This window comes from Bidens hawaiensis, unplaced genomic scaffold, assembly GCF_021521415.1.
Source record: "Bidens hawaiensis isolate Kalapana, Puna unplaced genomic scaffold, B.hawaiensis_p1.1 tig00004743_1, whole genome shotgun sequence".
NCBI classification, from domain to species: Eukaryota; Viridiplantae; Streptophyta; class Magnoliopsida; order Asterales; family Asteraceae; genus Bidens; species Bidens hawaiensis.
The window spans coordinates 1,491,456-1,504,581 of record NW_027491293.1 but is presented as its reverse complement, the minus strand read 5'-3'; the positions used below and the strand labels follow the sequence as shown (position 1 = coordinate 1,504,581).

At 35.2% G+C, this 13,126-nt stretch overlaps 1 pseudogene; it reads left to right on the top strand.

The window, feature by feature from the left end:
* Positions 1 to 1,425: 1,425 nt before the first annotated feature.
* LOC143627815 (uncharacterized) lies at positions 1,426 to 2,693 on the top strand (annotated as a pseudogene).
* The last annotated feature ends 10,433 nt before the right edge of the window (positions 2,694 to 13,126 follow it).

Below are 13,126 nucleotides of genomic sequence, written 5' to 3'. Positions count from 1 at the left end.
CTCGACTCGTATTCGGGCGTTTGTGGTGGTGAGTCGGTAAAATTGGGGCGCGGGTAAAAAAACGAGCTTTTCGGCGGTGGGTCAACGCGAATTTCATAGTTTTCGTTTACATTTGTTACGGTATCGGAACTAAAATACAGTTTGGCAAAACCCGGGTGTTGGTAAAACCCGAGCGTTGTCGGTATTGGACGTAGCGCGATGAGTCGACAAAACCCGAGCATTGTAAGCCCCGTACGTTGTGGTAATTAACACGATTTCAGTAAAACAAAAAACATAATGCTTGTTATGAATCTAGAAAAAAAATCAAAAAGAAAAACCATTTAACCAATAAAAAAAATAAAAACAAAATTTAGCACCAATTAAAAAACAAAAAAACAAACATATTTTGAAAGGCAAAAAAAAAAAAACAGTAAAACAATCGAAAATGAATCTTGTGGCACCGACATGTCTACTTTACTTCTATACGAAAGGTCGAGTCGACTCGTATTCGGGCGTTTGTGGTGGCGAGTCGGTAAAACTGGGGTGCTAGTAAAAAACCGAGCTTCTCGACTGTGTGTCAACGCGAATTTCATAGATTTCGTTTACATTTGTTACGGTATCGGAATTAAAATAAAGTTTGGCAAAACCCGGACGTTGATAAAACCCAAGCGTTGTCGGTACTGCACGTTGCGCTATGAGTCGTTAGAACCCGAGCGTTGTTAGCCCCGGACGTTGTGGCCGTAAATCAACACAATTTCTGTAAAACATAATGGTTGTTACGAATCTAGGAAAAAAACAAAAAGGAAAAAACATTTAACCAATAAAAAAAATTTTAAAAACAAAAAAACAAAACATTTTTTGAAAGGAAAAAAAAAATAATCAAAAGTCTTGTGGCGTCGACTGTGTACTTTACTTCTATAATTTCTCTTTTTCTTCTAACTAATTTTCAAATTTCTCGGTTTCATCTTAGACACTAGTTGCATAACTTATTGTTTAAGTAGAAAATAACGATATAATCGTCTCAAAAGAATGTAAGAAAGTTTTATTATAAGTGCGAGATATGAAATAAACATTATCGATGTTATATATACACCGGAACCAAAAGTACTATAAAGATACAACTATGTATGAATTTGCATGTTTAAATTATGATAGGAAATAAATAAGCAAACATGAACGTAAAATATCAGTTGGGACGGTCCACTTGCTACAGTTGCAAGTAGGTGAAGCCGAGCTCCACCACAGACACACCAACTAATTAAATGATATTTGTAGAGTTAAGAATTTCGTGTCATAAACCTAGACATAAATTAAAGAAACCAATCAAATTAGAAAAGGTGTGTCCGCGTCCCCGTGATTCACCTCAGAGACATCAAAACTATAAAAGCAGAAACAAAGAAAGACAATTTAGTATCTGACACCATCTGCTCAAATCATAAAACACCCCACTCACTCACTCAAATCTATCATCTTCTTCTTCCCATGGCTCATCTTTCTTTTTTAAACTTATTCCACGTCATCATCGTTTTCACCAACCTCTGGCCCCATACCCACTCCGTCACACACTGGGAAGACATACAAGCTCTTAAACAGATCATTAACGGCGTTAACTCCAACTCAGTGAGTCCCGGCTCGTGTTTATCTTCATGGGACTTCACCGTTGACCCATGTGATTCTCTATCCGGTGAAAAATTCACGTGCGGTATCCGATGCGACGTCGTTTTATCCGGTGTCAGCAGAATTACCGAATTAGCCCTGGACCGGGCTGGCTACTCCGGTTCACTTACTTCCTCTTCATGGAATTTGCCTTACCTTCAGACACTAGACCTCACAGACAACTACTTCACCGGTTCGATTCCCGGTTCGTTTTCAAAACTAACGCGTTTGCAACGACCGAGTCTCTCATCCAACTCGCTCACCGGGTCAATCCCTGACTCGGTACCCGGTACACTCGAAGAGCTGCTTCTCGACAACAATAATCTAACCGGTCCGGTTCCGGAAACTCTCAACGGTTTAAAAAATTTAAAACGGCTCGAGCTCCAAAACAACCGACTCAGTGGCGAGTTCCCCGAGCTGAGTCAACTCAGTAGCCTTTACTTCCTTGACGTCAGCAACAACGTCATCTCCGGCAACCTTCCGGCGTTTTTTCCGGCCAGTTTAATCGAACTCACCATGAGAAACAACTCACTGCAAGGGAATATTCCGGAGAATCTAGCAAACAACTCCGTTTATCTCCAAGTATTAGACCTGAGCTACAACAATCTCACCGGAACCCTCCCGCCGGAGCTTTTTACACACCCGTCGTTGCAGCAGCTAACCCTAGCGTACAACCAGTTCCGTTGGGTGGAAACTCCGGCGAACTGGGGCCGGAACAGCGAGTTAATAGCTGCTGATTTGAGTAACAATGATATCCATGGGTTTTTACCCGAGTTCATGGGTTGGATGCCGGGTCTGTCGGCGTTATCGTTGGAGAATAATAAGTTTTCCGGCGTGATTCCGAGGCAGTACGCGTTGAAGGCGGTGGCGGACGGGTTGGGTGACGTGGCGCAGTTTGAGAGGCTGCTGTTGGGTGGGAATTACTTGTTCGGGTTGATGTAACGATCCAGTTAGGGAATAATTGCTTGTATGAGTGTCCGGCCAGTTTTGACTTCTGTGGAGAAGGGGTGCAGAGGAGTTTGGTGGAGTGTAAGCCTTTCGCTCCCGTGATTCCGTGAGATATGTTGGCTCACGGGTTGTGTTTGTTTTTTTTTTCTTTTTTGTATGTGTGTGGTATATAATTTGAATTTTGTTTGTATTTTCTAGTAAAAAAAATTATTTAGTAGGAAATAATGTCTAACGTTATAACAAACACGTTTTAGATTCAGACGTGGTGACTGTCAATGAGAGTAAATCCCCACTTAGGCGTCCTTAGACGAGAGTAATCATGGAATTGTAACTTCCTGATAAGTTTTCACTCCGGTAGGGATGGCAATTGGCAAAAAAGCAGAGCCCAACGGGTATACCTGAAACCCGATACATATGTGACCTGTATACCCGAAAACCAACAGGTATGGATCAGGTATGAGATTAGGATTTAAAATTTTTTTGCTAGTATGGGCCAGGTATGGATTAGATGATACACGACTCGATAACCCAAAACCACATACCCTTTTTCTCGAAAATTTTTTGATTTTTGATTTTTTTAGTTCCCCTTTAACCCTTGTCTATTTGCATCATTTTAGTGGTTTCATATTCGATGCGTTAGCGAATTTAACAGGTTATTAATGACGAGTTTAACACACGTATCAAATATGAATGCGACCCATTTAACCACTTTACATGTCATGACTATAAGACAGTTTTAAGTTTTATGTACCAATAAGGGAAAATTGTGGAATCTAGCATACTAATTGCATATTTAAGAAAAAAATCACATACTACCTTTTTTGATTAGCATGTTTTATCATGTCTTAAACAGCCAAACAGGTACGAAATTGTCAGCCGTAGTTCATATTACTAAAAAATGAAGAAAAAAAAATCTTATGGAATATGTAGTTATTGATATTCTTTATATCTGGTATGTTGTGAAGTATATATAAATATATAAAAATTATAATGATATTAGTTATTGAATGTAACGTTTATATGTATATAGTGTATCATATTTAATTTGTATGAATAAAAGTTATAAAAGAATTACAATGGCAAAAAATGTACTTGAGAATCCCAACGAGCAATTTCGTTAACAAATTAACGTGTATAGATGATACCCACGGGGTATGTCCGATACCCGACGGGTAATTACCAGACAAACAACCGATGAATAATAGACCGGGTATAGAACGCGATTTTACAAACGAGTATGGTACTGAGATCACCAATACGCGGCCCGAACCTGGGCCATTGCCATCCCTACACTCAGGCAACAAAAACAATTCATAAACTTCTAGGGGGGCAAGCAAATACTATGGTTACTATGAGAGTTCAGATATTACATATACTTAGAGCATTCTCATCTCATTTTCTATCTCTAAACTAAAAATTACACTAAAACTCACTGCATTTTCTCTCTTTATTTTAATTAAATAATACTTTTTATACCTTTTCTTTTTCATTCACACATAACCACTTTCAAAATATATTAAAAAATTATAAGGGATGAACAGTAACTTTTCAAATATACAGAAAAATCACTAATTTTTCTAAAATATAAAAACTCTTCACTCACAACACCCTGAATCACTCTCTAAATTATAAAAACACCCCTCACATAATATAAGAATGCTCTTACATGGTTGCATGTCTATTACGCAACCAGTTTAAAGTGTAGAACAACTATATTTGAGTATGGAATTGTCAGAAGCATGTAAGAGTAAGGTTATGATTATAGTAAAGAAATAAAGATAACTTTTTTGAACAATGAGAATGGTTGGCCAAACCTAAGGCTGAGGGGTGTGGGGCGCTAACCTGGGCGCGTGAGCCCATCCGCTCGCGCCCCCGGGCGCTAACCCCACACCACCGGGGCGCGAACCGGGGCGCGAACGGGGCGCGAGCGCGAGCCCCCAGGCAGGCGTGAGTGTGGTCGCGGGAGAAGAGAGAGAAAGAGCCGTTGTGGAGGCAGGAAAGAGCCGTTGAGCTCCAATATTTAAAAAAAAAAACCTTAAAAACCTCTATATAATACCCCAAATTACTCCCATTTCAACCATATCAAAACACAATTTCACCTTACAAACTCCTATATAATATCCCAAACTCCTATATAATACCCAAAAATGTCTGGAAATTTTTTAGTACGAAGAAGACCAAGCCGAAGAATAAGAATAATGTTTTTTTTAGTACTTTTATTTTTATTTTATTTTTAGATATTAATGTATTTTTTTTAATGTGTGTTTTTTTTAATAATTTATGAGTTTTTTTAATAATACGTTTTTTGAATATATTTATAAAAAAATAAAAAAAAATCCGCTAGAGCCCCTGCTGGAGCCCCTCCACACCAGGGCCGGGGGCTCCAACACCCCCCTTATCCAGTTTCTCTCTCTGCCACACGTCACAATATTATTGGCTGGAGCCCCCACTCGCGCCCCCATTAGAGTCCCCCACACCCCTCAGCCTAATGAAAGTGTTTGCTAAAGTTGTGTTTATCAACAACCAAGTGATCATTCCTTAAATTTAAAGTTTTAAACAAATCTTCTAAAAACGGAAATAACCGGGGGAAGTTGGCTCAAGGAATTCGTTTAAAAAACTAGAATTGTGTTTTAAGTAATTTAGAGTTTAAAGAAACCGATCGAGTATATATTTGAAATATATCAAAGTATTTAAAATTTGAAGGAACATACTGAAACTCAAAGTATTTAAAATTTGAAGGAACGTCTGCTTACGGTGCGTGTATATAATGTATGTATGTGTGGGCCCTCAAGTAGGGAAAAGTGAAATTGCACTAATTTTGTTAAAAGTGGCGGAAGGTTAATCAAACATATAAGGTGGCGTTGATAGCCGAAAGATAATGGCACATGCAACAATTAGCTGGGGTCCCGATGGTTGGAATGGATGCTTTATGTCCAAGACTTGATGCCAAACTACTATTAAGCTGGAGGTCTCATTGGAAGCAATCTATCTATTCCTATGTGGTAGAGGTAAGGTTGTCTACATCTTACCCTCATCAGAACCTACCATAGCTTTACTATTGGTGGGATATACTGAGTACAACGATGTAAAGAATCTCGATAAAAAGGGGTAAAAGAAATGGCATTCCTGCATTGGTAGTTAAAAATTATGTTTTGTTTGTAAACTTGTTTAATGAGTTGGAATGTAGTGACTGTGGCGATACTAACAATTGCAGTAGGGTGGTTGGTGACGGTGAGATGAAAAATAATGAATCCGTAAATTATATATACCAGTACTAGATAAATATCAATTTGTTAGGTGCTATAAGAATCCTTTGTAGAACCATTTGTTTGACGTTTTTTACAATTAATTACAATGTAAAACCATTTGACAGTTTTAGTCTGATGGCTTAAGGTGGTGTTGATAACTCTTCTAAAGGTATGCGCCTGAATCACCTTGGCATCAATTTGTTTTGCTTTTTTTTAGTTCATCTTCTAACGGTTACAAGTTTTTCTTTTTTATGTGTTTTTTATTATCTACTAGGTTAGCAACGTGTGATACACGGGTTGATAAATACAAAATTAAACAAACATGTACTTGATTTACAGAATTTTCAGACTAAAATTAAGAAATACAGATAAATGGGGAAAAAAACCATATAACATTATGAATTTAGAAACATTATCATTCAAGTGCATGTTGATCATGTTGAATATTGAATCGTAAATCTTTTGAAACAAGCTCTATTGAACCAATAACAAAGAAAATTTGTTATTTATAATATTAGGGGTAACAACAGTATGAAAACGGCAAAACAAAAGAATGAAAATGCATACCACTTTGGGATAGTACAAAACCCGATAATGTTGTCTCAACCTGAAGAAAGAGCAAGCAGGTTAAAACTGAGATCATAAATATCAGTTAAGCTCACCGAAAGCTAGTCAATAACTTTGTTGAGACTTAAGAGTTGGATAAAACACAAAATTTGTCATTTGAAAGAAAGAAAGAGAAAAGGAAATTTAAAAGTTGTTTGGGGTAAAAAAATGTTTTTCACCATAATTTTCATGATATGCAAATTGAAACTCAAATAACTTCCATCATTGTCTCTAATACCCATCTTTGTAAGATTGAAAAATTTAGTGTAAATTACATGACAGACTTTACAATCTTCAAAAAACAGTCAAGTTTTAAGACTGAAAAGTCAACATAATATGCCCTTTTCAATTCAAAATGGGTTTATTATTTATTATTTTGCTTGAAGCAAACTGTTAGATTACACTGTAAATTACATAACACACAAAAGTCATTGACTTTTTTTTACAACCACCCTAAAATTGAAGCATTTATGTGGCTAAGTTCATGTCAAATGGATCTCTCCCCTACCTTGAGTATCGATGTACCATGATTGAAAAGCAAATTGTTAATAAATAACTAAAACATTTTCTATTCATACCATAAAATTGCATATATAACTATTGATACAACACATCTAGAGTAAAAAAGAAGAAGAAGAATCATGTTTGTATTGCCTAAGCCAAAAGAGCTTAAAGATCTCCTTTTTGTGTAACTTAATGGTATCTGCACCAAATTACAAAACCGCGTTACACTATTATTCAACATCCTAAATCTCTATTTTCTAAAATAAACTCTTTTCTTTTTCTGAATACCATTAATAAAGGATAGATAATGTGAAAAGAATGCATATAAATAAAATAACTCACTTACGAATCAACATGATGTACTTTAGACACTTAACTCTATCAACCGTTTGGTTCCATCTTTATAAGCTTCATTGATTGATGAATACTAATCAAGCCTCACCCCGTGAACCAAATATATGCTTTCTAATGATCAAAGTTAGTTTTCAAAAAGAATCATACTCATGATAAAAGTTTTAATAGAGATATGGAAAAGGGTTTATAATTATGATATTGAGTACCTTTTGCACATGATCAAACCTGATAACATCATATAATCCAAGATGAATATTTAGTAGAGTCCTGTTATCTTATGATGCATCTTTTCTTCTCTACATAACAAACCGTGTCATATGAAAAGTCTACCCAACCATACTCATTATAGTTTAAAAAAAGATTCTTAAGAATATTGTTTTTGGTTACAGAAGAGGTTGATTACCTTTCCTCAAACATTCAAGAATTACGGTTTCCATATATCGAAGGATGATTTATCTTCCATAAATTTAAGTATTAGGGCTTCCATCAATTAAGCCTCATTGAACCTGAAATAAGAATATGTATACTCAGTTGATAGATCGGTATTGAAGTGAGATATTCAATCCTCTTTCTATTTAATGGTATTTCATTGCCTTTCATGTACAAGTATTGCAACTGGGACTGAGAGACAATGGAGATCCCATTGAACTTGCCTTGATTGAATGAAGGCTAGCTGACTTCGATACTGAATGAACTCGCATGCTGGAGAACCGATGAGAGACATAGTCGATGCCAATATAGCTGTAATTTCACACTTGAGCTTTTCCCTTCGAAGAGTTGATCTTTCATTTCAAAAGTGGTATCTCCCCAATGGAGAAATGATGCTAGCCCTTTTTCCTTCGATGACAGAGATTGAAATGGATAAAGTGGATTCTCCCTAATGGTGAAATGAGACTGATTTCTAGATTTCACTGATTTCCGTGATTGAACTGATGGCAACTAAAACTCAAACTAGATCTGTAAATTGATTATGTATAATCGAATCGTTTAATAAATCTGTAAATTGAATATGTATAGACCAATCAGATTACATCAAATTACGATTAACGATTGTCATCATAGAATTAGCATTGAGGATTACATATCAATTCAGATTGTCATCAGAGAATTAGGGTATGTTGAAGACGGATCGATTACAGATGAATTCGATTGAGAAAAGAATCGGTTAGATTGAGGGAATTTTTAGGATTAAGCCTGAAGGATGGAAGAGTTTGACAGAGTCCTATGGTTTGGGGAAACTATTATCTGTGAATTGAATTTTAATTTGAATGAATAAAAAGAAAAAAAGAAAAAAATTTTTTTTGCCAAAATGTCACGTGGCAATTTGAAGAGATTTGAAGTGAATTGGTGAAAATCCTATTGTTTTATTAGATAGGAAGATTTATTTATGTCTATAAAAGTATGTTGTTTTTAAATATGATAATTGTTTTTAGGTTTAGTTCCATACTTGTAATGAACCTAACTGATACTGAGCGAATTTGCGTTAACTCGCCGACGCAACGCCCGTGTTTTTTTAAATATGTTAACTTGACGAAATTGGTTTTTGGGTTTAGTTTCGGTACCGTAACAAACGTAGCCGACGTTGCCTCGAATTCGCATTGACTTGCCGCTGCAATGTCCGTCTTTACTGACCGAATAAGCATCGTTTTAAATATGTTTTTTTTCGTATCATAGGCTATACGAGTTTCAATACTATTTTGGACGTCTATTAATTTACTTTTAGGGTTTAATTCATATATCGGCACGAACTTAGTCGATGACGACCAAATTCTTGTCACTTTGATACTCTTTTGGATTTTTATAAAACTTAATTTTTATTTAGTCTTGGTGTTTTAACAAACTTAAATGACACCAACAAAAATTCGTGTCCCACCGCCACAACGGGGATAATTTGCTACACTGTATAGATAAATAGTGTAGCTTGGCTACACTGGATTCTATGGCACAGACTACTTGATATTTATCTATAGTATATAATATAAGTTTTTTTGTTTTTATAGTTTTGGTATAGTAACGAACATTATTAAACCGAAAAAATCCGTATCGGCTCGCAGCTGCAACGCTTGAGATTAACGACCGTATAAACGTCGTTTTAGATATGCTTGTTGTATCAAAAGCTATACTAGTTTTTTAGTTTCGGTACCGTAATGAACATAAACAAAACTGAGAGAATTCGCTTTGACTCGCCGCGCAACGCTTGGGTTTTACCGGCCGAATAAACGTCGTTTTAAATATGTTACTTTTTTGTATCATAAGCTATATGATTCTTTTGGGCATTTACTAATTTAATTGTTGGGTTTAATGCCAGTACCGGAGCGAAGCTAACCGATACAAAGCTTATTTTTGACACATTTATCATAAGTTGTAAGTGTGAAGATACTATTTTAGGTGCTCATAGAAATATTTTTTGTACTGCTATTGTCATTACGAAATTAATGATACCGACAGAATCCGTGAAATTACGCTGATGCCGGAACCCGACGAATGTTACCTAGTTTTCTTTAAACATGTCATCATGTTCGGTATTCGGATGCTTATTAATTTACAAGTTTCTTAGGCTTCTATTGAGGACCGTGAGAGAAAATTTTATTTGTTATCATGAATATTATTTGACAATGAATATGTTTTTTTTAAAGGCCAAGGATTCCTTTATATGGTCTACCGACTAAATTCATCATACTAGATGCATTTGTCTTTTGATCCAGAGAAAAACCCTCACCTAAGGCCAATGTGTGTGAACACCCGCCTAAAAGCACGACAGTGTGGTGAGATAAAAATCGTTTAGTTCAAGATCCAACTAATGAACGCCACCTACTCGTCTAGTCTCTCTCATCATTATCAGGTGCCGCAAAAACTAAATGATGGGGGAAGAAGTCGAACCAGGGTGGGTCACATAGAATACCAAATCTGTCCGTTATCACTCCACCACCAGCTTATTAACTGACAATCGTAAGTTGAAGCGATAAATGTCAGCTGAAATCAATAAAATAATATGTAACACTTAAGTGAATTAAAAGTGATAATTAAAAAAGATCATATAAACGTTGTTGAATGATTGATGCCAAACTAATGGAAGCAATCAAATGGCTAGATAACTTGAAGATTAAATCAAAAAGAGTAAACTGTCATTTTCGTCCTTATGGTTTGCCAAATAATGCAATTTAGTCTAAAAAGTTTATTTTTTGCATATGGACCATCCATGTTTCCCGATTCTTACCAATTACATCCAAATCACTAACCCCGTTAAATTGAATCGTTAAGTCAGGGGTAGACATGTCTTTTCACTTTCTTTATTATATGAGTATAGTGCCAATATCGTCCCTGAAGTTTGGTCACATTTGCAAATTTCGTCCAAAAATATTTTTTTCGCAATTAGACCCTCGATGTTTCCCAATCGTTGCCAAGTTCGTCCAAATTATTAACTCAGTCTAAATTCAACGTTAAATCAGGGGTATTGTCCTTTTACATGTTTGTTTATATTATTATTATTATTATTACACTGAGCTGACCCTTTATATGACTAAATATAAAGAAGAATAAACAAACAGATACTATATTGGATTCAAACATAGGAATCGTGAGATGTTGTATATGTCATCGAACAAACACATAATAATAATAATAAATAAATAATAATGTAAACAAACATTTAAAAGGACACTAACACCCCTGAGTTAACACTGAATTTAAACCGAGTTAACAATTTAGACGAAATTGGCAACTGTTGGGAAAAATTGAGGGTCTAATTGCAAAAAAATATTTATGGACGAAATTCGCAAAAGTGACCAAACCTCATGGACGATTTTAACACTTTACTCATATAATAAAAAAAGAGTGAAAAGACATATCTCCATGCTAAACTTTTATTCCCATGCGAGCTCCTCAGCCCTCATCTAACGCAATCGGATCAACTGGGTTAGGTTCTTCAGGTTCGTCATCGGGTAATGGGTCGTTATCTCATGGGACTTCCACATTAGAATAAATTACAAGACCAGGCAAGGAATAGTTAAAATTAAACGAAAAATAATCACAAATGATTGAATGGCCATAACAACAAAGGGAGGAGCAGAAGTGATTTTATGCAATGGTGTGGAGTACTGTGAGGGAAAGCTGGTGGACAACGACTGTCGTCAGCAAGCGTTGATATGAAAGTACTGCGGAAGGTTTGTAGACAGCCTAATATGCCCCTAGCAAAAACAATCAAATGCTAGCAAGCCCAAGTTTATGTGTTTATTTTGGGTTTATGGTACCACAACAATTGCTTATAGGTATTATCATTCAAAGATTTATATACGATGTTCGTCGAATATCGGGTGCATATAAAAAGTTTACCCGTGTCACATACCACCAATCATAAAGCGGATGCATCACTGGCAACAAAAATGATGGTGATGGTGACCATGGCCGGTGGCAGTAGTGAGGGGGTAGAAAGACATACATTTGGTTATAAAGTTTTGTGACAATAACTATAAGGTTATGTGGAACTGGATGTCACACCCCAACCTAAGGCGGAAATGCCGGGATGTGATCCGATTGCTCACAGCTCGAAGATACTATCATAAATATAAATGACAATATCTAATTAATTATTTTGTTCAAATAACACACACAATAATCAATACAACGATACAATTCAAATAAATAGATACAACCATTTAAATTCAAGTTTGTCTTCATTATAATCCTAAGGTCTTTCTAGATGTCCAAACTTCAATCTTCAATCAACCTGCAAATGCGTAGAAAATAGAGTTTGATCAACAACACATGTTGAATGAGTTTGATCACCAATTTTGAAACAACAAATAATATATATATATATATAGAGAGAGAGAGAGAGAGATGATTGAAAAATGATTAATGATTAATGCGCAAACAAATCTATGTGATAATAATCAATCAAACCTTAACAAACCAAGATCAAGTATATTCGTGGGCCAATGAATCGTTGCCAAGCGAATCAGGCATTGATTACAATGACTAAATTGTCGGTTTACCTTTGCCAAGCGAATCAGGCTTCGGTTACTAGGACGGTCGTATGATCATACTAATGAGAACTCTACACAAAAGGGGATATGTTGGACCTCTCCGAAACGTTATCAAGTGAACAATTAAACATGTAGCAATTAGCAAATAGCATTCAACTGATATTCACACAATAATTATGTTTGCGATTTTGAGTATATATATAGAATAGAAAATATGAGTAAGTACGCATGTGTCCCCAAAACGTTAGAAAACAGTGTATAAAAAGGGGAATGATCAAACTCACCTGATCGATCAAGCCAAACGGAAATGAATACGACAAGAACGATAATCACGCTATTCGAGAATTACCGACACGGATCCTAATTAAATAATATTAAATGTGAATTATAAATGATATGAAACGTATAATGAATTTAGGATTCGATATGATTTGAGTTACAATTATGTTTGGGATGTTATGGATCGAACAATTGATCTCTACAGATTATTTGTTATTATTTAATTATAATAACCAGTATTTGTTATAAAAATCGGTTTTACGAATAATTAGTTAAATAAATACAAGTTAAGTCCTACTATAATAATAAACATTTAAATATATAATTATTATAAAATTTATATTTTAGAATCCTTAACGAATTTCGATAGTAAAACTATAATTAACACCTTCAATACGTTTTAATATGTTTAATAAAATTTTGTTTTAAAAATAATACGTACATATATACAAATATATGTATATATATATATTTATATTTATATAAACATGAGCAAATTTATAAAGACGTTTTTACAACGAGAACACCAATATTAGTATCGGTTTTTAATAAAATAATAATGATGAT